The 27,760-nt window shown below is 39.5% G+C and overlaps 1 protein-coding gene across 1 annotated transcript in view; it reads right to left on the bottom strand.

Annotated features, from left to right (window-relative positions):
* Positions 1–27,760, bottom strand: part of cdh11 (cadherin 11, type 2, OB-cadherin (osteoblast)) — an 89,293-nt gene that overhangs the window by 50,480 nt on the left and 11,053 nt on the right. The window contains exon 2 of the mRNA XM_005733668.1: positions 134–191. The gene's annotated coding sequence lies outside the window, so the exon portion shown is untranslated. The remainder of the gene's footprint in view (positions 1–133; positions 192–27,760) is intronic.

Below are 27,760 nucleotides of genomic sequence, written 5' to 3'. Positions count from 1 at the left end.
TGGAAGAGCGCCAGTTAAATGTAATGCTAAACAGGCTAGTGGGGCTGATGTCTTAATGGCACTCTACAGGCCTTTTGTTTTAACACACAAACACACAGACGTACACAATAGAGAAATAAATGTCAGGACGCACCTTTAGCTCATCACTGTGTTGAATACAAAGGCTTTGTTTCCCGTTAAGTGACAGAGATCTGCCAAAGAAGAGAGAGAGAAAATTTACATTATTAAGATGTAAGACCCGCCATTTACCGGAGAGAAAGGAGCTGAAAGACATTACATATTATATTGCCATGATGTAATTAGATATGTTTTCATTAGCTGTGCTGCATATTTCATCACATTGTGCATCAACGTATAGCTCAGGAGAAAGAAAAAGAGGACGCACATCAGAATACTGATGAGAAAAAAGGCAGAGAAGAAATACAGAAGTAAGAAGTTGAACTTGTACATTTAAAATGTGCCTTTTGATGAAGCATAACCCAAAATAGTCGTTATTAATTTAAGCGCTCCACAAACAAACTTCTCCTAATCTTTACATGCTGAGAGTTTATTGCTGTTGCCCTTAATATATCCTGAAATATACTGCAACTTGTGGCTACACATGGATGGAACGAGTAAGCGTAAATTAAACATGCAATTCAGTTGCTGACTTAGCCACTTCTGTTCTAAACCATTGCCTGTATGTACAGTGCACCAGCCTGCAGCTGGTTTATGCATTAGGGTTAGTATTCCTAAAACTTTGACCATAAAGTGTGATGTATGAGCACAGAGCAGACACACTGCACTTGCCTAACATTACAAACGAGTAACCAAGATCACTCAGTTCAGGTTTTACAGTTGTGTTCGTGAATTATTGCAGTTTATATGCCAAGGGGGGAAAAGGGGGGGAACCCCCCGAAACATGGTTGGACAGCCCAATCTCACTTTAAGGTCATCAAATACTGTAAAAAAAAAAAAAAACAACAGAAACCCCCACCCCCCAAAAAACCCTCCAAAACGAAACATGGAAGCTTGCGAGGTGTCCTTTGCTGTTGTGCCATTAAACATCCCCTGCGGCAAATGGTGAGCCTGGTCCCATTCCCAGTTTGTTACATATGGGTTTTTGTTCAAGACCTGTGACATTTAAATGCACTGCTTTCAGGTAATTTTTCCAGCTACATGGATCATTTTGTAAAGACGGTTCATTTAAACCAGACCACAGCAAGTGAAAACAACGACAAACACAATGCAAAGCACTAAGCTTCTAAATGTGACAAACTAGTGATTTATGCCACTGCCAACTGTCCTGCCCTTTTATGCAGAATTTGTTGCTCTTTCAAACAACACTGTTAGCTCCCTGCATTCAGTATTGCTGGATCCAAAGCACCGACACCGAATCTTTGTGACTCTGGCAGCTTCTTACACTGCAGCAATATTTGACACCCTGGGATGAAAACACATTGAGATAGAGGCGTGTCTTTGTTACTGTATAACCAGAATAGAGGTCTCCAAGCCCATGGGCTGGACAAAACAAAAATTGCTATGATGCACTAACTGAAAAAAACAAACAAACCAGTAATGACTTTATTATATATGTACTTATAAGTCTTAGTTGTTTAGCCATAAGCTCGTTTAGCCTGGTTGTTGCTCAGTCTTGTTGCTACAGGCAACTAAGCCCCTTTATTATGGGCCTGTTTCTCTAACAGTTTCCCTCCTCAAAACATTAACCGATAAGTGTTTGACATATTGATTACTATAATGCACAAATGGATGGAAGCTACATCATCATTGTAGCTTCCATCCATTTGTGCATCAGTCCTCTTCCACGTATCCAATTCATGTTCATAGTTGGGCGTGACCCTATCCCAGCTGTCACTGGACAGGAGGTGGGGCACACCTTGGACAGCTTGGCAATTAATCTATATAGCTAACACAGAGAAACAGACAACAATTCACCCTCACATTCACACCTATGCCTAATTTAAAATCACCAATTGATCTAACATGCATGGCATGCAAAATCCCCACACAGGCTGAGAGAGAACCCATGAGCCTCAGCCGGCCAGTGGATTCAAACCCAGAACCTTCTTGCTGTGAAGCAACAGTTCTAACAACTCGCTACTGTTCCGCCCCCGCTTTTTTCTATCCTTTATTTCTTTTATGTTATGTTTTAATGCAGACACACTCCAATGGAAGCATCAGGGGCAACTTCTGCCCAAGGATACTTTGACATGCAGACAAGAGGAGCTCAGGATGAAAACAACCTCTTAATCAATAGATGGCCTGCTCTACCTGCTGAGCCACAGCTGCTCTAATATTTGTATGACAAACAAAAAGTCATGACGTGAGTGTAGGGCAGCAAGTCACAATATGCGATGTCTCTTTGAGTTTTAGGCCAAAAGGTAGCAAGGTTGAAGATCAGAACTGGTAATGAATGGTTTTAAGGAAATGCCTTTATGCATCCATTGCATTCCCACATCACCTGAAATGTTATCCGAGCAGGGAATTGAATGGGAGGTGCTCTTGCCTCTGTCAGTAACCAGCACTGAGAAGCCCTTGAGCAAACTACTTAACCCTGGTCGGTCCCAGTGGAGCTGCTCCGGGCCTGTGCTGGTGCTGAGTGGCTGTACAGTGCAATTCCCCAGCATGAGTGTGAAGCAGAGTGTTGCTGAAAATGAAAATTAGTGATTTCTGCAAGCCTTCATGGGTGAATAAGGGTGAAAGCCAGTAGAAAGCAGTCCAGCAACATTAAATTTGTTCCTTTCCATCTAGTAATTATGTGGGTGTGATGGCACATGGGTTAAGAGATGAAGAAAAATACTGCGAGGGAGATATTTTATAACGTAATAGCTAAATATCAAAAGGCCAAAACTGCCTTTATCTTCAGTGCCACAATTCTTTTATCCACATCTTAATAAATGTGCAGTGAGAGATCACACAGCTCTAAGGACCGAGACACTGCAATAATTAACTGCTCCTTCATATTTTTTTCACAGGAACAAAAGATCAGTACATGTAGCTTAGGAAGAAAATGTGTAGAAGAAATGTAGTGCACCTGTTTAATGATGTTTTCAGCTTAACATTTGTTTTGTAAATTAGACACACGGATAAAATGTTGGTGCCTTGAAAGGTACCGGTGGTTTGAGCTTACACAATGACCCGTATAACCATAAAGGATATCACTTTATCCTTTGGGGACCAGTAATGCACAATGGTGTGCTTAATGTGGTTCGATCACAATAATTACTTAATGGAAAATTCTGTTTGGGGGCAAATTTTATTCTTGTTTGTTCAAGGCTGTTGAATAAGTTGCTCAAACACTTCAAAATTTGAAAATACTTTAATAACATAACACCGCTGCTCATATGTCAATCGTTTGTCGCTAAACATCGGATTTTCTTGTTTGCATTACGTGAAAGTGACAGCAGCGGCACTATCAAAAGTTACAGCACCATCAACATCCTCAGCATCACAGCATAACTGACATGCCACAAACACCATCATCGGCAGAACATAACAAATCATCATTATTCAGTGTTGGTAATATTCCTTCTGCATAAATCATTATAGTGATATCATTAGAATCATGTAGCTGATCGACGTGCTTTGTATGCACAGAACCGGCTCCTTTCACCTTGTTAAAGAAAAATGGATTTTTGTCAGAGTATTATGAGCAACATGTGCTGACACTGCACATGTACTTATAAGCAACAATGGACTACATTGTTAATAACACCAGGGGTACCTTTAAGATGAGGCATGCTTTCTGAAGCTTTGCACTAATCACTATTGTGTGATGTCACGGTGGAAATTTATACCAATGGCAATTGTGCTATTGTTATCATTCTCCAGCTAAATCTGCCTGCTTTATATGCAGAGACGATTGAGCTCAGTCCAACCGTAAAATGACAGCTCGTTATGTGAGGGAAAATGGATTTTACCATGTTTTGGTATTGCTAGGGACCCTGAGACAATACTATCAATACTGTCACATTTTGAATTGGTTCTTGTGTGAAATGTGAAATGCTTGAATAACGGCCTATTGATTGGTAGGCCACTGCCAGCAACTCTGTGTACATGTTTGACTGCATGCACACAACCTCTAGAATGTGATAATAGTTTGTATTGATTTATTTTGATGAATTGCATTCATTTCTGAAAAGTGATTTTTCTGAAGATAAACACAAGGGGGATCTAAGAAGGGATCGGCAATAAATAATACCCAAGAAAAAAAAAAAACTTTGAAAGATGATATGATGACGACCGCACTCCAACATCTTCTTTGATGTACAGATTGTGTATTTTGATCTTAATTAATGCAAACTACATGGTCTGCATGCCTCCTGTTAGGATTGTTCAGTGCCTCTATGAGGATCTAAGCTACTTGTTTGCTCCGAACACATTTTTAGGAATGTGGTTGTGATATGTTGCCGTATGATTCCTGTTCTCTTTAGTTAAAACAGAAAAAAAAAAACATAGACATGAAACAGCGGGGACTGCAGCTGTCAGCAGGAGAGACATTATTTAAGGATAAAGACATTTCTCAGTTCCCCATTACTGCAGAAAATAACCACAAGTGTATTTTAATGTGTTTTTTTTAAACTGGTCTGCAAATGCTGTAGCCCTGTCAAACTGCTCAAATAGACACAAACAATATTTGCACACACACGTGTCATGTACAAATGGAGACAGCTTAAAATCGAGTCATCAGTGTTGTGTCTGTCATTAGCTAAAAGGCCTCAAGCTGGAGTGAAACCAGAATAATTATTCTGATTATAGTCCTCTAGCTGAGCTCTATCCAAACACATTATACTCCCCCAGATTAAAATCTGGTGTTTCATGTGGTTTCTAAATCAAGATGTTAGGATTTATTCCATGATAGCAGCCAACTGGAATCTTAGTATTACAAAAGTGGAGGAAAGACCGATTTTATGTAGTCGTATAAAAGCAACCAACAATTTTTGATATTTTGTCTGGCCAGGAGATACACATTGAAGGTACTATTTTTTACTGTCTGACTCTTCACATAGCTATTGCTCTCTGGCTTTATAGGGCAGTGTAACAGATGACCTTTACATGGGGAAACTCTGCTACAGCTGAGGAGCCTGAAGACATTCCTGACTCAAAGTTTAAGAAGCATTTTGACAGTAATGGATGTATTGAGAAGGGGTTGTCATTTCAAACTGCCCTGAAATACAAACCTTCCCCCCCTCTGGCACTCATTAAAACAGCTTAAAACACCAATGAAATGTAATAATCATATCTCATGTCAGCAAATGGGTTTGTGTGAGACAGTGATATGCATGAATGTGAGTGAACACGGCCTTGTAACGGCATGTGTTCACAAGTTTGATGCTGTCAGGATGACTGCAGTGAAATGATGCAAGCAGAATGTGATAGCGGCTTTGAGGATCAGCACAGTGGACGCAGCTGGTCGCCGTGCACACACACGCACACACTCACACACACATATATACCCACACACATTGGCAAGGACTGGTGGATCCCAGCTGTGTCAGTATTATACATGCACCAGTGTGCATTCACAGGTGCATGCGGACACAGGCAGGCCCACATAAACTCACGACACTGTATGAGTGCATAAAAGTTGATGATGCATTATCATATAGTGGTCAGCGCACACCTAAACATACACGCATGCTCATTTGCTGAAGCAAAGGGTCAGACAGGCTAGATGCCTGTCCATATCTGGCATCCTATTGTAAAATAAATACATGCTTTTGTTTGAACTATATTGCCCCTCTTTATATACACTCTTTCAACTTATTTTTGGTGCACAGTTCCTTTTAATACATTTTATCTTCAGGCAGGTATCCTCCTCCAGCTCGCCTCTACCTCCTCCACTTCCTCACACCTCCACTCTGACTCATTACTGAGTCTAAAATAAAACGCACAGGAGATGCAGGTGCAAGTGGCGGCAGTCATTTTGCAGGGGATTGGTTGGTAACTATAGGTCTGTTTTTTATCTTTGAGCTCAGACGGCCTGCTCCTACTTTAGTGCTACTCCTACAACACTTGCTCTAGACAGTCGTGCATTTTCCACTTCTCTGAAAACACTTGTTTCTTTGTCAGCTACTCTGAATTATCTCTGTGGTTAGATAAGCCAGAAAGGCTTTATTTTCTCCATGTCCAAAAGCAAGAACGTGTCCTATGTTCAGAATTTAGATTTTCACTGGCTTGAAGTTATACTGAGCTAATGCACAGCAAATCAATCTTTTGACTCTGTAGTACTAATTTATATGCCATGCTGCGGAATATAAGAGCTTTAAATTCCATTTATCACACAATACAAGTACATGTTAGAGTGCATACAATTAAATGCATATTTAAAATTCAGCTGCTGAACAAAGCTAAAATCACTGGAAAACTCAACTCAGTGCTAACACTAAATCTGCAGAAGGTGTGAACAGCAGGCGCAGGTGTAAGGTCACTGTTAGACATGTTGATACCGTCTGCTTTTAAAAGGAGAGTTTGATCTTAACAGTCATGATAAGATGGAGAACTGTGTAGTTTCAAGAGTATTGATTTTTTTTTCCCTTCAGAGCCTCTAATTGATTTATTTTTACATTCTTAAAGTATGTAGCAAATCTTTTCTTCGGTAATACTCTGAAAAACCATTAGGACCAAGTACAACACCTGTAATGACTTTTTCCTCAAACACCATACATTGCATGCACAATTACAAGTTCACAAAATGCATTAGTTTTCCACCAAAGTGGGCAAACTGCTCATCCCTGTCTGTAAAAATGTGCTGCTCTACCAGGCTGCACAAGCAAATTGTCACTGTGTCTTAATGACACTGCAGGTTCGTTACGTGACATGGAAAGTCTACAAGGACACTTGTCCTGTGAGCTGATTTTATTGCCTAGACTTTGTAATTACATTTCAAGTCCATGGAGCACTGGCAATTTGATGGCAGCATACTGTAGATGGGCAATTTGGCTGAAACCTGAGCTATCAGTATTGTCTTCTGAGATGCTACATTGATTCTGCCCTCCTATTTGATTTTGTACCTGGGAGAAAGTACAAAAACCTATTTTAAAGTCATTGTGTTCCTCACACTCAGCATTTCAATGCTTCTTCATTTTCATTAATGTACAGAGCCTTAATTAGCAACTGCACATTCGTATTTGGACTAAATGGTTTTTGCTCTGTGTATATCTGTTGTTTCTGCATGTTTCATTGGATTAGTCTTTCCTCCTTTCCATTTATATCACAGATTAAATACAATAAGGAAGGTATAACTCTCATTTTACTAATCAAAGATAATTATGTGTAAATGTGGAGTGGAGGATATATGAAAGTGGGACACCAAGCAGTTCGAACAAAGTTTCATTTGGTAATGCTGTTTATGATAGACCTCTAGTTTTTTTCTATATTCTAATTTTGTATTGTACTACTAGAATATATTATTACTATAGCCTGACCAGTATGTCAGTGTAACTGGTTTACTGGCTAGCTATTTGCTGATATGTTGGTTTTGGCATTTATAACAGCCAACAAATGGAAATCAGAAAAGGTAGAGACAAGGGAAACATGCTTAATAATAATAGTTTTATCAACACAAGAGGGCAACATGTTTGGAACACGACAAAAACTAAAAACAACTGATCTAAGCAGAGTCAGGTAGAGTGTAGACAGGTAATGCAAGACTTGTAGCATTAAAACAAGAATATCTTTAACCTTTCTTGCCATATTGCTTTAGGAAAAACCTAAAAAATAACTACACATAACATAATATCATGGAAATCTGTTTGTTTCGTGTGTAGGAGAGAAATAAATTGCCGATATATTGGATTTTTAGGCCACCAAATATCTGAAATCATGTGATTTTTAAAAAAAATAATATTTGCACATTGCTAATTCCTAAGCAACAATATAACACTAAGACAATGCAAGGCTTTCATTACATGTTCTAGTTGCATGAAGGCAGAAAACAAGTCATTGTGGTCTGTTACTAGGTGGTTGCCAGGCACCTTGATGGCTAGAGGTTTGCATAATTGAGGTTTTGTGGATATAAATGGGAAGTTATTATCTATGATATAAATATGTTATTTTTATAAGGTGTTATAGTGTTGCTGCTTTTATAAAAAGGTTAAGGTTATTTTAGCCCATTACTAATAGTTTGCTTGGCAACATGCTGTCATCATCAAGATCAAGATGTGCATGTGTGCCAAGTTTGGTTTCTCAACTCTTGATCGTGTAGGAAAAGTTGGCAGACAAAGAAGCTCAAACACAGACAAAGATTTTTTTTATATTATAGTAAGATGTCTGTAAAACATTGATAAGGATTAAAGTAAAAATTAATAAAATTAGTCGGTGAGTAATTAATTCACATATTTTTTGGTTTATTTTGTGCTGTCGTTTTTGGCAGTTTAATAAAATAATAATACCTGCATACTAAAGTATCCTTGTGAGGCTTTCAGATCATTCTTATACAGCAACTCAGTTCTCACAGAGCTGACAACGCTCACCTTCAAGTTGGCCTGCTTTTTAATTTCAACCACACACACAAGTTTCTCAGATTCATCTTATGTGTTAGTGAGTCTGACACTCTCTAGTAACAGATACAGACTCAGTAGGTGGAACAAATGACCAACCATGTGGTCACATCATTATTGGTTCCATTACTGGTACCAATGCAGTGACGTTCAAAAGTTACACTCTAATTTTACTCTGCATCTATGTGCAAAGACTGTAATCTAAATGCAGCGAGTACTTACACAAGCAATTAATGAAGATGTGTAATAGTGACAATATGAGTGAAGGGAGAGATACATTGCAGGTGACTTGCTGACTTAGAGAGACAGAGAGAAATGAGCAACAGTCATTTAACTGACAGGCTGAGAAGGAGGGATGAAGAGCAAAGGAAGAGAGAGGTGGTGGATAAAGAGAACTCAAGAGAGAAGAGGAGAAGAACCCAGGAGGGGGAAAAAAATGCTTTTTACATATTCAGTTCTGCATGGCTGGACCACTTATGTATGTATGTGCACACCCAGTTATGACTTGCCTCACTTGTCAATGATTTTCATTTAGATAGTTTGTTATTGTATGACACGCTCTCTTACTCATATAGCAGTTCAGGCACAAGTTCACGCACAAATATGTACTCGCATGAATATATGATAATCTCTCACAAAACCAGCTTGGCAGTGTGCAGTTACTCGTTAAAGTCTGTTTGTGGCATATAAAACGATCAGCCAACCTCAAATCTGACTTAAAAATGAAAGACCGCAATCATATAGCTTCGGCTGACACAGCATCACACGTGTAAACATATGGCAACATGACATCCACAGATATCTGGCAACAGTGGGAAGGAAAAACTCCCTTTTAACAGGAAGAAACCTCTAACAGAACCAGGCTCAAGGAGGGGCGACCATGTGCCTCACCACACCCCATGGGGTAAGTGGAGGAAGACAGGACAAAGATACGGTGTGCCTTGAAAATGGCAAGCATCAAGAATCCTTCAGTAGCCACTCATAAGTGCATCCAAGAAAGGCTGCATAGTTTAGTAGTCAGCCTACTTTGGTGGTTATAGGTGTAACATTCAGTATATTTTGACTTAATCAACTAGTAAATAACATAAATAAGAATATGTGAGATTCTGTGGGTCATGCGCCAAATATTCCGTTGGCCAATACAGTGCCCTGAAGAGTAAGAACATTGCTCTGCTCCCAGAACAGCAACAAAAGCCTGTCAGCTTTTCCATCAGTTTCAAACCCAAGGAAGTATTTATGCCTCACTAACTTTTAAAGTAAGCAAAAGTAGCAAACACTTGAACGTAATATGTTATTCAATCACTGTGTTTTTTGTTCCCTAAAATGCTTCTCACAGAAATTGTGTAGTGTGCAAATACATAATTAACTTGATCATGTAGGTATTTGTTTTCTTTATGATGATTGCTGGTCTGATATACTCAGCCCTAACCCAGCTTTTTATTTACCGCTCCATCTCATGGGTTCATGTAAACACAGGCTATCATTGTCCTGCCCACTAATTAATGAGTCCAGTCAGAGTGCTGGATGCCTGCACGCGCATTCTGCCTCCTCAGAGAAAACCGCAGACAGCCCCGTGAATCACTGCATTCAAATAGTCTCATGGTAAAAGAGCAAAAATGATTGAATACCAAAAGGAGAAATTCATGAGCCTGGATGAGCGATGATAAATGTATTAGCACCAGATGACATTTCCATCACTACCTCATCGATCACCTAGGGGACATTTTAAATTGTGGCCCGTGTGTGCGTCTTTGTGTGTGTGTGTGATATGCAGAATCAGACTGTTTAAGAAGTGTGCCCCTACTAAACACACGCACGCATTGTGACAGATATGGGTGCAAAGAAGATGTGGAAATTTGAGATTGCTACCGTGACCCTGATGTGTATGTGCCACAGATTTGTCTTAATTTTTTATACCTATTCACACCTACTCCTCTTACGATGTGGAGAAACTTCCACACATTGCAAAGTGGCTGAAACTTTGTACATGCAGCTGAATACACAATCACTCTGATCATATATTCTGCTGTTGTTTGCAAAATTTTTCCATGCATGCAAATGAAAGATAAAGGTGCATCTAACTCATGACAAGGAATGTGATCTGCAGATGATAGTCAAACAGTACTTTGAGAGCGATGGGAGATTGCATCCTCCTCCAATGCAAATCCCCTGTTTGCAATTTTTGAAGCTTTAGATTTTGATCTGATTATGTAGGTTATTCCTTTGCCCATGCTTCACCTTTTACCCAAATTTTATGAAATTCAGCTTGGTAGTTTTCGTATAGGCTTGCCAACAGACACACAAACAACAATGAAGCATGAAGCTTTCTAGCCACAGGATGAGTTTGAAACAAGGTGCAAATGGCTCAGTAAATCTGGCTCTCACTGGCTCTCCACTCTGGCCTCTCTCTTGTTCTTTTGGTCTGTCTCTTGGTATGCAGCGACCACTCTCTTGCAGCTCAGACTCTCTTATCTAAATCTCCATTCAGACTGAGAAAGAGACAGAGCTGGGGAGAGAGAGTCAGAGATAGATAATACAGGTCACTCTCCAATGACAACTCTAAAAGGCATCTGGGGAGAGGAGAGAGCAAGGGAGCGAAAGGGGAAAAAAGAGCTGCTGCAAAACGTTTTATGGATTTCTGTTCTAAGCTGAGACCATGGAAAACATGCAGACTTAATAAGTAGCTTGATATGAAAGTTAGTGTACATCTGGTGATTTTCCAGGCTCACAGCGTCTTAGCCATTTATTTTAAGATCCGCTGAAAGCCTGTGGCATTGATAAATCAGCAAAAATATCCACCCCGTGCCCGAGTAATGGAAAGCTAAGCTGAGCAACCATGAGCAGCATTAATGCTTATCAATGCAAGAAGGAATTTGTGCCTTTTGTATCTTTTGTCATTTTGATGCCATAAATAAGTCCTCACTCATTTTGCAGCAGTGCTGTTTTCGTTTGTTTATTCCTTTCTTAAGGTCATTTTAGTCATGTTTAATTTACCACCAAAGATACGTATAAGTATTTTTATGACATCTGTTTTTTTCTCTCTCTTACTCGTCGCACCCTGTGTGTTGAAAGGGAAAACTTTGTCAGTCATTTCTCAAAATAGCTGCTGATCATAATGTCAAGCAGAACCAGATGGCCTGCTTGCATAATCCTGTTTTTATTGGTAATTTTCATTTTGCAGGCATCTAGCATGTAAAGAAACAGAGGTTGCAGATGCAGGTGTATAACTGGGTGTGTGCCAATTTTAAATGTGCAACAAAACGTATAATTGAACTATCCCGACCATAATATTCTGAGAAAGGTGAAACTGGAAAGTCATGAGCTGCACTGTGACAAATTGTGTTATCTTGAATGTTTACAGGGTATCGTGGTGGCATCAGAGCTTTTATTGTGTCCTGTCAGTTTCTATCATATAAACAAAAACTTTATTCTTATGTCATCAATCATGCTGAACGTTGAGCTCGATGTCCTAAACATACATATTTACACTTCATATTATACTATGCTTCAACACAGTGTGCACACACACAGTTTATACTATTCACCACCATCCACCCCTACCCCCTATTTTTAATCTCCTCTTCTCTCATACACATGAAAACGAGCTGATGTAAAGTGGAACTGATATCTAACGCTACACGTAGACACTAATATACATTCAAAGAGACACATACACACACCCGCACTATTTTTGAGTTATGTTTGGTCCTAATCTAGAGAAGTAGTAGAAATGAGAAAGGACCATTAGATGCATAGATGTTTGTTCTATAATTCAGCTGCTCACTGCAGCACAGCTGAGTTGGACGGCGTTTATAGATGTTCATTTATCTCTCCTGATTACTTTCAATCTTCTCTTTACTTTACCTGTTTTTCTCTGCATCTCTGGCAATACTTCTCCTCTGTCTCCCGCTCTTTCTTCTAACCTGAGGCAGGCAGTAAACTCCTAACTAAATTGAATTTGGCATGTTCTCAAACTGCTGTCGAATATAGTGCTGGAAGCAAATGCCAGTATTTTCATTGCTCCTCCAGATCTTTTCCTATAATGATGTCTGTGCCACTGAAGCAACTTGGAAGTTGCAGTGAGAGCTATAACACGACTAGCCAGTTCCTCAAAGACAGAAATCAGCATATTAGAATCAGACAAATTCAAAAACACAATGATGAACACAGAAATCATGTTCACCCATTGTAGGCGAGGATGCACTGAGAGATACTAGAGAGGCTGTGAGAAAAGCTGGCTAGTCTGCCCACACTGCAGGCATCAAAGCCTAAAACAGGACAGTTTACTGTGTTCCAGTGCAGTAAATCTGGAAACAAATCTACTTCGTCAGGCTGTTTGCTGTTACTTTTATTGGCTTTTTGAGTATGCACTGAGTAGATCTACACCCCAACACAGCATTGCTTCTGAGGTATCTCTCTTTTTTTAGCATATTGATACATTTTTATTCATTTTTCCTTCATCGGCCACCCTTTTTCTTTTCCCTTTCCCATCCCCATTCTCTATAAGCTCCTGTCAGAAGGCTGAACCATGAAGTCAGTTGTGATTCATCTCTCTTGCCTCTCTCATTCTGTATGTGCTATCAGATCTAGTTGGTATACCTATAGTAAGCCCTCCTGTCCAGGCTGAATGATTGTTAAAAGCCTATTGAGTTTCTTTGCGCTGTCCTTATACAGGTAATACGATGTGGTGTGTGCACTTAGTTTTCAATTTGTGTATGTGTGTTGGGGATCTGCATGTAATATGATGCAGTCTTTTAATTTAGGAAAAGAGATGCAGTCAGCAGGTAGAGGTTATGACCTCTGTTAGAGGACACACACTGTAACTGAACATGAAATTGATTTCAAGGTAAAGTATCAGAACATGAGAACATAATGCTAATGCCGGGGGAATATGTGACTTCGATCTCACACCTTTGTATTCTATTCTCCAATTATTATATAAACTGCACATATAATCTGCCCTAGAAAATCATTAATGCAATTCATGTTATCTACACGTTTCTCACTGCAAACTAATTGATAAACTTTGGATACTTGATGTATGACAAAAGAGGAAAATGTTTTCATCCTCAATGAAATTAATTTGCACATTATAGGCATTATTAAAAGAAATAGCTTTAATTAATTGAATGTGTTTAATTTGATGAACCTCCAACAGGTCTTCGGGTTTTGATCAACTTGTTTTACTCCACCTAAGAATTGCTGAGGAGTTGATTGTGGTTTTGCATTAAAGTCAGTTTTGGAGCCACATTGAAACTGTCGTCTTCTTGGCAGTAATGACTCGGAGAATCACTCGTAGAGAGCTGAGCAGCAGCAGTAACTGGATCAATGAAGAGACTGCAGTTAGAAAATAGGGATCGTTGTAATCAATTAGAACCTTAACTGCTGCTAGAATGATAAAACATCAGCCAATGGAGCATCTCCGGCCACATATGAAATTTTTTTTTTCATTTTGAAAACGCTGCTTAAATATAAAGAGATTGCCCGAAAAAAAATTACATTTAAACCACTGAGATATCACTGAGTTATGCCCAAACTTATTCACATATAATGAATAGTTTATTGTATCGAGTGAGAACTTGGGATATCTCAGTTCATCATCTGAAACAAGCCATTTCAGCTCTTCATTCTTTAGGGCCATTTTTCCTTTAAGCCACATTTCTTCTGATACGACTGCCCCTCTTCAGAAATAAAAACATTTAAACAGCAGATGAGTTGTGGTTACAACGTTGGTCGTGTTTAATATGGACACTGAGTATTGTAGCTATATATAGAAAAGCTATAAAAGACCCTCTTCAATTTTTAAATTTTAGGTCCCAACTTTCATTGCTCCCAAATATCCAGCTGATGTGTTTTCTGTTGGAATAAAACAGATAACAGCAGGGCAATTTGAAGTCAAAGACTCATTTTGCTGCACCATGCAGCCCAAATCAAGACTTTGTGTACGAGGTAGATTTGCTTTCAGTTTGCGTGTGTCCTTCAGCTTTATCCTGCACTGCTTTTAATTATTTTCTTTTTTTTTTCTTATTTGCCTGATCAAAAGGCTACAGGCCAGGTCCAAACACCCTGCAAGTGTCAAATATTTTTCCACTTAATTGGCTGCTATTATACTGCCTCACGTCAACACTTGGTCATGTTTCTCTTCTGTCTGGAAATTTAACTGCCAGTTATCCATCTGTAATGTTAATGGGAACCTGAAGCTATCTACACATGGTGATGCAGCAGGTGTAAGCCTACCTTTGCTTAGACAAGTAAATATGTATCATCGTCTCTTTTAAATGCACCGTGGCAAGTAGGACGTTTTTTGCAAATGCATAGTTTGCACATGGGAAACGTCTTTTTTTTTTTCTCACTTCAAAGCAAAATACAGGAAATTGTTTTCTGTCCTAACGCCCTCTGCCCAACTCTAATCATAGTTTCTCTCCTCTCCTCTCCCATTAAAAAACAATCTCATCATTCCATGTGCCCTGTGCCAAACTAACCCGAACACAGGATTTAATGTCAATAGCAATCACGCACTCAAACACTAGGGCAGCACTATAAATGGTTTATGTCACAATCTTTGTCAAGCAACGCACACACCCAGCACCCATCACAGTATCATACAATCTCACACACATTCAAACATACACACACTCCCTCAAGCACCAGCCATGGAACTGAAAAGCACTTCAGAAAAATAATGGAGCTGTGGCAGCCCTGAAGCATGTAAGTGTACATTGCTATGTGTGGGAGGTTTTTTTAAACTTATGAATGTGCGTAACTGAGTGTGTGTATGTGCGTGCATTTGTGTGAGAAAATGTGCAATTTTGTAGTTTTATAGCCGTGATGCAATAAATGGTTGTGGTCAACAAAAGCAGTTGACCTATTTGCAAGGACAACTGTGCAAATGTGTGTTTGAGATGGACAGCGTGAGAAGGTGTGCGAGCTCTGATTTGGATGTACACACATACAAAATATGTTTCACAATTATTTCTTAAGTTGTCCCATATGGATTTTGCATATAATAAACCTAATTTACAGTTTACAACCACGTGACTGTGGAATTGACTGAGTTTATAATTGATTTTAAACAGCACACAAAAAAGTAATGTTGAGAACTGCAGTGGACTGAGAATACTCCTGCGACCGCAGAAGGTCGTGTAAGACGAACAAAGAATATAAAGAGCTTAGGAGTAAAGTAAAGAGGATTTTCTTTTATCTGTCATTATTCAGACACATCAGTTAGATAAATAGATGGATAGAGAGTAAGAGAGAGAGAGGGATGGTTGCTTTGCTTGCAGAGACTTGGCTGGTGATGAATAACCCCATCTGCTTGTCATTACTACTAGAGCTACTAGTGCTACACGCGCGCACACACAGTAGAATCTGTCACAGATCCCTTCTAAACAGCCTCAGGGGATCCAGGGAGAGAGTGAAAGATAAAGAGGGGGAAGAGCGAGCAGAGATCCTGGGTGTGTCCTGGGCCCTAGATAAGCACAGAGAGGTTGTGCTATGGAAATGAAAATCAGGACAAAACACACTAGGAGGGTAAACACCTGTTCCTCCCACTCCTACGTTTCCAAGCAAAACTATCTATTTTTAGTGGGCCATTAGACCAGATCTTAAGGGTAATTGTGACATTAGCTGGCAGCCTGGTATCATAAAAAAGTGCATGATTAACATGCCAGTTTCCTTCTTACAAAATAATTGTGCATGTTTGGATCTATACCTTTGCTAAAAGACAACGGTGAGATTATTAGCGAGTTAGCGGTGGCCTCTAGGATCCCTGATAGCTTGTGCTGATCTACAACCTTTTGAAATGAAGCCCTTTCAGGAACTGACTGAGCTTGAAGTATTAGAGGTTGATTATGGAGGGACAGGACCAGAGATCAAACCAATCTAAGGGAGGTTCACAGTGGGTTCACACTCCTACATGTCCAAGCATTTTCAAGCAAGATACTGATATTAAGGCTGTTATTTATCTGTGTCAGTTAGGAAGTGACACTGAATTCTGATGAGGAGTCACCGAGACACACAAAGAAACTAATTTTCTCCGTGCTCTACCTCAGTGGTTTTACATAGACCTATATAGCTCATTAGAGTGTAATCTCTAATAGTAAGGTAGCCAATATTTTATTTGATATGGCTGCTTTAGGCAAGTGAAATGTAGTTAGAATAATGTTCGCTTAGGAAAGAAATTGCTTCACAATAGACGACTGAAAAATTCTCATCTAGACAGGTGAAAAATGCTGTAAAACATTTAATAAATGAAATTAATTTGGAGAAAAGTTTTCTTTCACAATGTGTTAGAGCATGAAGAGTTTTCAGCCTCTAGTAATAGAGAATTAAAGGACATTCACTCCATATTTTGCAATCCCATGTAATTTTCTGGGGACCTGCCGATTGTTTTGGAGCTATTTTAGAGCTTGAGGTATTTTAAATCCCCAAAGCTGTTCTTGCTCCACTGTAGTCTTAAAACAAAAGCCTAGTTCAGTCGTCTTCTAATCAATCCAGCCAGTGGACAGCTTGTAGCCATGATAATAGCCAACACCTGGAGGACATGCCAAGAGCTGAGACAGTGTTACTTGTATTAAAAACAGAGACTGAAACATGCACAAAGTGAAATAAAAAACTGTCTAGTAGCATTGTATCCATACGGATGTGCTCAAACACCCAGGTTATGCACTCTTTTTGGATTAAAGTTGCTGAACTGCAGATCAGAATGATGTAACCACCCAAGGAAGAGTCAATAAAACTGGTTGCAGAACATCACAGCAATAACTGGCAGTTATTTTTAGTTGTCATTTTTCTGGCCTTGTGATGATGAATAACATGGCCTCACCGTTAACTTGCTGTGTGTGCATGTGTGTGTGCGTGAAGTAGATGTGACGCAAGTATAGGAAAAGTGAAACAATTAAAGGAAAAAACAGCAGAGAGCCATCCAATAGCTCCTCCAAGGACACCATAATTACAAACGCTGGCTTTTTTAATGTGACTCAAAACTTCAGCTCTCTGTCTGTGCTACTCATACACCTCCACACTCCCACACACACACGCATACACACACACACTCACACCTTACTGTTTTCTCTGGTCCCTTTGTGGTGAGTGTACAAACGCTTTTGAAATGTTTTATATGTGTAGAACAAGGCGACTTTGTCTTCCTGTGTCGTACTTTTCTGACACACACAAAGACAAAGATAAGGGGAGAAGCATCATTACCTGTGAGTGCAAGTAGGTATGATGACATCCATATGCAATACCTATCTATTCACATCTCTGCCTGATCTCCTACCAAATACTGATGTACAATATGCTGCAAACCCTACCTTAAAACGAGCCAGTAGCTGATCCCATTGTTTGCATTAAAAACATAGTTTATAATTCTATAAAGTGATTTGCCATTTCATTAAAAAGCCCAAACTTCAGCATAATTCTACAAGAGCAGCTCCAGTTCTCAAATAATTCGCCAACACAGCAATGAAAGCATCAGTTTTCTACACTTGTCACATCTATGGCTAATCTTTTATTTAGAATTTGGTTGTACAGGTGCAGGGCAGTAGGGCTTTCTCCAAACAGTCAACCTCTGTTCAAATGCGCATCCCACTGTATTTCGATACAACACGAAGTTCCCTTTTCTGATGTGTTGCAATACACTAGGTGACCAAACAAAGAATTCAAATAGAAAAGACTGTTCATATTTAGACACACATTCACATGCTTTGTAATGCAGACAGTCTGGCTTCTTCTCTGTCACTGTGGAGGGTAAAGGTTGAATGACAGGGGGAACAGGGTGAGCTGCTCCTGACTGTTCAACAGGAACAAACAGACATAAAAAAGGCCATGAAAAGGACAACCATTTACATCACAGTCAACTCATTTGTTACCCATTTACTATTTGTGTGTGTTGTATTCTCTAACCTCCTACTGTGTCTCCCTGCGGGTCTGGCACACACACACCCACACACCCACCCACACACACAGACGTACTATTAAAATAAGTGTCCCTTTGACTGCAGTAGTGTTATGTAAATGAGTGACATCTCTCACACACCAAGCTCTTTCCTACTTTATAGCTTTGTCTTTAATAGCAACCCTTCACTAATATGAATTGGTAGGAAGTCTTAACCAACCACTGTTTCCATAACGATAGCCCGCCTCCTGCAAGACCACCCACACTCTCCTGTTATTACTGACATAATAAATTTCAGTGTCCATTAAGTTCCAGCTCTTTGGCCAGGTGAACTCAAAGGTTTTTGTTTTTCTAAAGTTTAGCTACATTCTAATTTCTATGTGTTTTGTTGTACTGCTATTGTGAACTCTGGAGGAGCATCGATTAGATTGTTCTTATTGTGTAGCAGCCAAGGTGACCAATAGGTCAGTCTTGCACAAACCTTCATTGTTTCTTTAAGGCATGTTGAAAAGGCAAATGATCTGCTGAGAGCAAAAATCTAATTAGGTGACATTAGAGTTGGCATTTAAAAACTTCTCATAAAGGCTTTCCCTGACTCTATTCATCAGTTTGAAGTTTGCCTCTGTATCACTGAAATCTTGAAGATTCTGGACTTCTGTTCACATTTGAGTGATGGTGCACATGATGCACTTTGCACAGCAGTGACTGAATGCAGATGAGGACAGTGCTCCGTTATCTTTAAGGTATTAATTAAGGTCTAAAAGTATTTTTTTTCTTACTCATATTGTATGTGCTTCAATCGGTTCCATCGATCATTTATTAAAAGCAAAGGCCACTTCTTTCACCGCACTGTGTATGGTTATATTTTGAGTCTAAAAGTAGGTAAGTGGAGAGGTAAGATTTCAAGAAATCAACAGACTGTATGAAATATGAGAAACAGTGGTGGTGAATAAACCCAGACTTTTCTTAGCATGTCCAACCAATCAGGAATGCCAAAAATAGCTTGATCGTTATCCAAAACCACACACACGCTCATGCAAGTTGAAGAACTGGAGGCCCCAGCCATGGAAAACTCATCAAATTAGAGTCTGAGAGGGCCAAAAAAAACACGTCTGCAAGAAAAAAAAGAAACGGAAAGAAAAAAAAGTCAAAATGGCATCCCCTCAAAGCTCAAAGCAGGTAGTATGAGTGTGTGATTGCTGTCAGGCTTGGTTTGCCTCAACAGAGGTGTTGGTAACTTGGAAACTTGAAATACACACACCACACTTAGATGGCCAGTGATCAAGCAACGCCTGCACTTTGTTCCTTTTTTGCATCATTCTATTCTTTGTCTCTTCTCTTTTCCATTTCTGTAGTCCACCCTTTCCTTCCTCATTTTATGTATTTTTGTTTCTCTCTCCTCCTCTTCCCCTTACGTATATTTCTTCCATTCCTGTTCCAAAATTATATGGAAAATTCTGATTAGTAGCTATTAAAAAAGCTATATATAATTTTGAGTAGATGCGGTTTAAGTCAAATCTTTCTTTAGCTTCACGGATGTAGAAATAACCTTTCCAGTCACATCTCCAGTCATTCATTTCATTCGTCACTCATTCTTGTTGGTTGAAAACCCGCCTCATCAAGAACTAATAAAGCGTTTCAGCCCCGTCTTTTCCCACCTGTATTTGCCCTAATATGCTCTTATCTCGCAGCTAAAAGCTTTTCTACTTCACTGCGTTGCTCTCATTTCCCTCCTGTGGCTCTGACTCACTACACTTCTCAGTACTCAATGCTGCTGATGTTTGTAATCTATGAATTTTACAATATTTTTTTATTGCTGTGAGTGTCAGTTCCGTGTAAAACACACACTCTGGACACGATTTTTTGTTTTTTCCCCAGAGCATTCTCCGAGATTGTGTAGTTCCTCTGATGAATAGAAAAGCTTTGATATTAGATCTTTCACACACTGTAACACTTTCATTTAAAGACAGCTGAGTTTCAGGTGAGATAAGGAAGCAGATATCATGTATATCACATATTGCGATTAAAATTATGTGTGTTTAGGCCATACCAGTGACCTGAATTACACACCTCAGTATATCTAAGTCATGCTTCTGTCTGCCTGCCTCTCCTCCTGCTGTGTGTCTGTGTCTTTCCTTTCTCTATTAGTGTCTGTGCCTTCAGGCTTCCATCTTTTATTGTTCTGGACAAATAAAGAGATCACACAGAAAAGAGGCCTACAAAAATCACTCCCTCACACATGGACACACGCACGAGCGCGTACACACACAATCAGATGGTTCTTCGGATGAAAGGGGCATTGTGGTAGCATAGCTACAAATCCCGGCAGCCCTCAGCACTCAACAGCTAACACACACTTACACACAACCCCCCACCCCACCCCCCCATCACACACACACACACAATTCTTATCGGACAAAACGTTCCTTGTCTTAAAGCCTGACCCGTCTAAACACACAACACTCACACATACACATGCACACAGCTTCATAGAGGTAGATTACCCTCATTTACAAATGTATGGCTTTGTGACTGACCCGTTAGCAAAACTAGAGGGAGCAGTACCCAATGAATTATTCAGCCCCTCCTTAAGGGTTAAAACAGGCGGAAAATATGCTTGTTAAGATGTCAAGGACCAGGAAGAATACACTTTTGAAGAAGGGTTAAAAAAAAGGGTAGAAATTTTCAAAAACTAAGGAATCTGTTTTAGAAAATGTTTTTTTTTTTTATCAAAGATAGTTTTTTGGTTTTAAGATATACAACAGATGGACAAGGTTTCAAAATGAAAGCAACAAACGATGAGTATTTTGTCCTTCAAAAGTTAGAACAATATGCTACATGAATTATTCAGTGCTTCCATAAGAGTGAAAACAGGCGGAAAAATATCACTTGTGAAGTTTTTGAATTCAATATAATAAAATATATAATTTACTAAAGGACAAAATGAATGACGAAAAGAACACGTAATGCCAACTCTCAAGGGTTATTAAAAAAACTAAACAACAACAATAACCAAAAATGGGGAAATTAAGACCAGAAAGCATTAAATTGTTTAAAATGTTTCAACTTTATTATAAAAAGAGAGTATTTCTATGAAGATCTGAGAGTTGTGATGAGTACTATTTTTTTAAATGTCAGAGAAGGAAAATACAGCCTGTGTGTGCACCTCCAAGCAGACACATGAATGAAATGATGAAATGACACATCTCTTCCATAAAGACGAACGATCAAAAATCCTTCCGATGATTACATGACTCGGTGGCCTTGGAGACTAAGGTAAATCAATCAGAAAAATAAAAAAATAAATTCTCTACCAAAACCCCTTCCCTCCCCATCTCTCTCCCACTCCTCCCCTCCATCTGTCCTTCTCCTCCCTATTTTTGTCCCTTCTTTCCATCCATCTCTCTTCCCATCTAGCATCTCTTTTGTCTCCTAGCCAGCCTTCTCCTTTCTTAATGCTTTGATCTCTCTTTCTGTATCCATCCAGGCGTATATGAGTGAGTATGGCAGGCTTGCTCGGTGTGCCTCTATGTGCATGGCTGCTTTAGACTAAAAACCCCCCCACCTAATATACTTCTGTCTCACACACACACACACACACACATTCAAAAGGCCGTAGAACTTTTTGAAAGTCACACCAGATGTTCCGAGCTCCATATTCATGCAACAACATCCTCTTCTTATTGTTTTGCTTCCATGTTTCCTTTATCTCATCTTCTCGTTTCCCCTTCCCCCTTTCTCACTCATCTGGCCTTTTATTCATTTGTTTTCTTTTATAGAACCCCCTCCAACCCCTCTCCTAATCTTGCAGTTTTCCTTTCCCATCCTTGTATTCATCGTTATTGCTTTTAAAAGCCTCCTCTTCACTCCATTTTTGTTCCATTTGTGTTTTTGTTATCATTGTATCTCTGGCATGCTCCATTCTTACCCCTCTCTTGCTCCCTCATCTTCAATTTGTTTGGTTGTTTGTAAACCATCTTCTCATCCTTCCCTTTATTCTGCCTCTCTTCCCCTTCCCTATCCATCTCCTCTTCAGTTCCTCTCCTCTTCCGCCCCATCCCTTTTCTATCAATGCAGCCCTATAGTCTAACTCTACAGTCCATTCACTTTTCGCTCAATCAGCTGAAAATGTAAAAAGGAACAGCAGCTTTTTAGTAGTGAAAGCATACCCATTCACAATTATTTCATTATATTCTGGATCTGACAGATGTGCAAAAAGAAAAAAAAAGTTTTTTATTAATATCGTCATCCTTCCTTTTCCACTCCTCTTCATGTCTCGTCCTTCATGCTAGTCTATCATTATTTTCTTGATTCTTTCGTCTCTCTTGACTTAATTGACTGAACAGGCTTTAGACTGCGTAGATGCATCCTTCATATCATTCCCAAACCTTGCTTGAATATCATGGCATGTTTTTTTTATTAACCATCTGCATCTCCATTTCCTCGCTTTTCTCATTTCCTCTCATTTTTTGCATCATTTCTCGCCCCCACCCCACCACCCCTTCCCCCGTATTCCCATTACATCCTCCACCTCCTCTCTCTCTGCCTGTCATTCTTTCTCTGAGGTCTATTGATTCTCTGCTGGGGCCTTTTCCCCCGTCTTTCAGCTGTCAGAAGGAGATGGGATCTTCTGATGTCCCCAGCCATGATAAACAAATTGTGTGTCTCCTGCAAACCTCTTTGGAATACAGAGCACACACCCACAAATAGGTGAAATCAAAACAGATGGGACACAGAGAGTGATGATCAGAAAAGATGGAAAACGGGAGGCGGTACTGATTTGCACACCTATTCTTTTTTCTTTCTTTTCTTTTCTTTTTTTTTTGCATCTCTTGGGGTTTTGAGTGGAGACTAGGCTTTATTGTGGCGCATGTCTTTATTTATCTCCCTGGATATTCTCTGCATTAGCCCCTTTCATTTCCACAACAATCATTTTTGCAGTTTTCTTTCATGGATCCATCTTTTTGTTTCTTATATACATTTATCTGTACTGCAGCAATCATTCCCAGTGTTTTATCCCAATTATTTCATGAGTAACAATATCTTACACGGTCCCTGAATTTCTTTAATTTTCTGCATTGTAAATCAGTTCAAAAAATGAACACTAGTGTTCCAGAGTTGTGTCCTTCCCAATACTATATCCATCCCTTTTCAGTCCACAAATGCTTCCAATCTCTATTATCCCTCTCACTTTTCTTTCTCCACCTTTTTATACCTCCATCCTACCACATTTGCTGCTTAGTTTATCCACACACCCAGCATCTCTCACCGTCAGCCTCTATGCATGTGTCTGTCCCACCTTCTCCCACACCCTCCTTCTCCCCATTCATCCAAGTATTGATTTAGCTGTCCATGATACGCCATAGTGATTGACAGCTACTAATTGGCTTAATCCCACCCCCAGGGGTTTGTGGCTCTTTAGCTGATCTGGATACAGCTGTCCTATTGTCCAACATCTGACACCGTGACCCCGATGAACCAGTGAGGGGGGATAAGAAGGAATATTTTCATTGGAATAACATATTCTTGGATCATTCTCAAATCAAATGAAAGAGTATTGTTGTAGTGCCTTGGAACTATCTGACTCAGTGATTTAAAAAGATTCAGTGTGTAGTAATTGGGAGACATTACCTGTATTCCACAGTGTGCACAGAGAGGAAGACAGAATAAACAGACCTCTGTGCACTAACAGCAGGCTTTTGCCAAGTGGTTTGACAGATGAATTCCTGGCTCAAAGGTGAACACTTCTTTCACTGCAATACATGTGCATCAGCAAGCATGTGCCCAGTCGGGAGTGTCCTTGAGCGAGACGCTGAGTCTCTTAGGTTGAAATGGAAAAGCGAGGGAGACGGAGGGAGGGAGATGGTCACCCCAACAGACGAAAAAAGCAGCCCTAAGCAGCCCCAGATTAGCTTTGCACTATTGAGGAGGCAAGGGGCAGAACATAAGGTCTTAGTGGATATCACTAAGCCTTTAAAGACCACCCTTCAGCCTTGGATGTACTCCCCCCATCGTATTTATCCAGTGACTGACGCACACTGTTTACATTCAAATTAGCCCATGGAGACCTTACAGGCTGAAAACTTTGCCTCAAAGGCAGGTCATGATCTGTTCACCTAGAAGTCATTAGTGAGTTTAGATCTTTGAAGCCGTTTTTATTCATAATGATAATGTGTGAAGATGGATTTATTTTCAAAGATGCATGTGCATCATTAAACTCGTAAAGGCCTCGAGATAGCCACAATCTTCATTAATATTTAATAGCCAGTTATTCTCTCATGTCAGTTGCTCAGTGTCGGTTGCGCTTAACATGGAATAAAATTAGAAATTCGAAACATTTCTAATTTCTAGAACAAGTTCTAGAACAATAAGCCTGAGTATATTTTGCAGTATAGTTTGCTTCCTGATCGATTTGGCCTTAAGGCTTCATTTGAACATGACATCAATCAGTCATACCATATTAGTAGAGTCTAGTTGCTTGGCTTGAACATATATACCATCTATACCCGTATTTTTCAAATAATGACTTAATTTGGAATCGACTCTATAAAGATGAACGAGTAGACAGAAACTGAGGGTGGAGGTAAGCAGTAGAAATTGATCAGCAGTGTTGCGGACCATTACATCTACCATGCATGTGTAATGACCCTTATTACCACTCTGACTCATATATCCCACCCATTACCCACAAACCACTTGACTCTGTGACAGACTGGAAGACACAAGGGTCATTGTGCCAAAACATCCTCCCATGCTAAAAGATCCCCTCTTTTCTCTGCCTCTATTCTCAGTATAGTAACCCCCACCCCTTTTTTGTTTTTCATTCCTACATGGTTGGTGAAGCCAAGTCCCCTCCCTTATTTCTTCAGGTTAACACAGAGAGACCTTTGTTGTTCCGAACTGAACAACAGCTCAGAACAACATACCTCAATAAGCCTACACTGTTGGTTCTCAAAGTTCCCTCAAGGCAAAGACACCCATACGTATCCCAACAATCTGGACGACTCCTCAAGAGCAGTCCCTTTTGCTAAACTTCTCCCAAACTGATGTTTGTTGTAGTAGCTGATCTTTTTGAAATTTATACTGACAGTCAAACATTCCCAGAGAGGCAAAGAGATAAAGTAAGACATGCATTTGCATAGAACATAACAAAATCACTGTATAAATTCTGTGGAAACAACTTAAACAATTCATTCTTATTCATTCTACATTATATTTGAAATTCCATTGTATCCTTGAGGACTGTAAAACCCCTTTATGAAACTCAAAAAGTGTCCTTAAGTACCTGAACCTGCTAAAGTAAATTGTTTTGAATGAAGGTGTTAAAGTTACTCCACCTGAAATATGAATAAAAGCGAGCGAAAAATGGAAATCCTAATAAATAAGAAGGTTATTTTTCACTTCAAAATTTCACAGCCAGATATTTCCTTTGATATACTTCTTTTCATCTTGAGAATGAAACCAGATGACATTCAGCTCTTTTTGCGCTAAACAGAGCTTAAAGATTGGTGCATCGTCTGGTTGAGTAAAATATAAACATGCTCAGTGAATAAAACATCGGTAGTATTTCCTTATATACAAAGGTCAAAACATCTGTTTATACATTGAGTGATCTGTACCGCTGTATGCCTGCCCTCCAGCACAAGCACAGACACACACACACTCGCAAATATACTGTTATTACAGTCTATTTGCAGGGACTTTTATGCAGACTACATCCACTTTGACTCCTAATACACACAGTATCCTTCACCACTCAACCTAATGCTACATTACTTCAACAATCTCAGAAGACTTTGTTCAAAGCTTCAACCTTGTCTGGAATTTTTTAAGTCTTTCTGTGCCTTTGGAGTCATCTGGTTCCTGTAAAGATAAGAGTAAAGTGAGATGCTTGCTTAGACTTACACCCACACTGAGCCTTGCATATGACGTTTGAGCACTGAGTGACCTTGCACCTTCAGATGACATGGGCTCATGCAGACAGACTGCCTGAAATGACTTTTATTTGTTGCTGATGGTGATACTCAGGTGCAAGGGCATGGGCACACGAACGTGCAGAGGGTGTGTGACCTTGTGTGGTCAGCTTTAGCAATAATATCTGAAAAAAACTCACATGCATGGACACATTGGACTAACGCTCACACATACATGGTGACCTTGTTTGCTCAACGTGGCCACTAGAATCTAAACAATGTTGATGACATTTGCTTTCACGATATCACAATAAAAATAAACATGGCTGTGACAAATGTGATGTCATTCCACATAAACACTGAAAGCGCAATAGTTGATAATGGCCCCGAGGAACTGCTACTTCACTGGATTTAAAAATAACCTCAACTGGGTGTAGTGGTAATGACGACCACTGCCATTTTGCAAGATCATTTAAAAATACAAGGAATATTAAACATCTAATAACAAATGTTAAATATTTAGAGGTGTAAATATTGGGTTAAATGTAAAAATCTCCAACCTGTGAAAAGTACTGCATAGGAGGATAATGAAAACAAGGTTCTATGGGTTCTTTAAACATGAAGAGAATTTAAGCGAATGTTTAATTTCTCTTAACTTTAACATAAGCCAAAGCAGTGCTGACAATAAAGTAGGATTAATGTGTCACTGTAGAATAACGCACTATCACAGGGATTAGTGGAAGTGTGAAGAAAAAGTGTCAGTGACTGAATAGAAGAGGATCTGCCTCATATCAGTCCTTGTACCTTTCCCTATATATAGCTATGGCCTTCTATAGCGCAATAACAATTAGTCAGTCCTAGAAGTGGCAATGCATTTTGCTCACCGCTTCTCTTTTCACTGAAAAGGTCAATGCAGTCACAGCACAACTAAACAGAAAGTATAAGAGAGAGCTAACGAAAGTCAGAGGATGAGGAATGTAAACTATTTAGATGAGGGGAGACAGGTAAAAGAAGAGAGGAATAAAAATGAAAACTTACAAGGAGAGATGACAGGAAAAAAAAATGATGTTGCTCTATAAAACTGACCCATGGTCAGGGATTAAGGCATGGAGCGGGGAGGGAATATACTGAAGTCAAACCAGTCGAATGGAAAAAAGTGAAATTAATAGTGTCCAATGAAGAAGCTGCAGTCATATTCAATCATATTACACTATTATACGTGTCACGGTCAATGAAGCATGGCTAGGGAAAGGGAGAGGAAAAAGGAGAGAAAGTATAGCAAAGGGGTGGAGGACCTTAAGAAAGAAGGGGAGGGACAGAAAAAAATGAGTAAAAATGCAAAGAAGGAATGCAGGGTTTTAGCCAAAAGTAATGACAGAGAAAGAACGGCAAATAAAACAAAGTCGGTGATCCCCACATGCTTCAAAGAGTCCATCATTGTTCCTGTCCCG

The sequence above is a fragment of the Pundamilia nyererei genome, unplaced genomic scaffold (assembly GCF_000239375.1).
Source record: "Pundamilia nyererei isolate P.nyererei 1_Seehausen unplaced genomic scaffold, PunNye1.0 scaffold00054, whole genome shotgun sequence".
Classification (NCBI taxonomy): Eukaryota; Metazoa; Chordata; class Actinopteri; order Cichliformes; family Cichlidae; genus Pundamilia; species Pundamilia nyererei.
The sequence above is the reverse complement of the archived record's forward strand: the minus strand, read 5'-3'. Positions and strand labels throughout refer to the sequence as shown.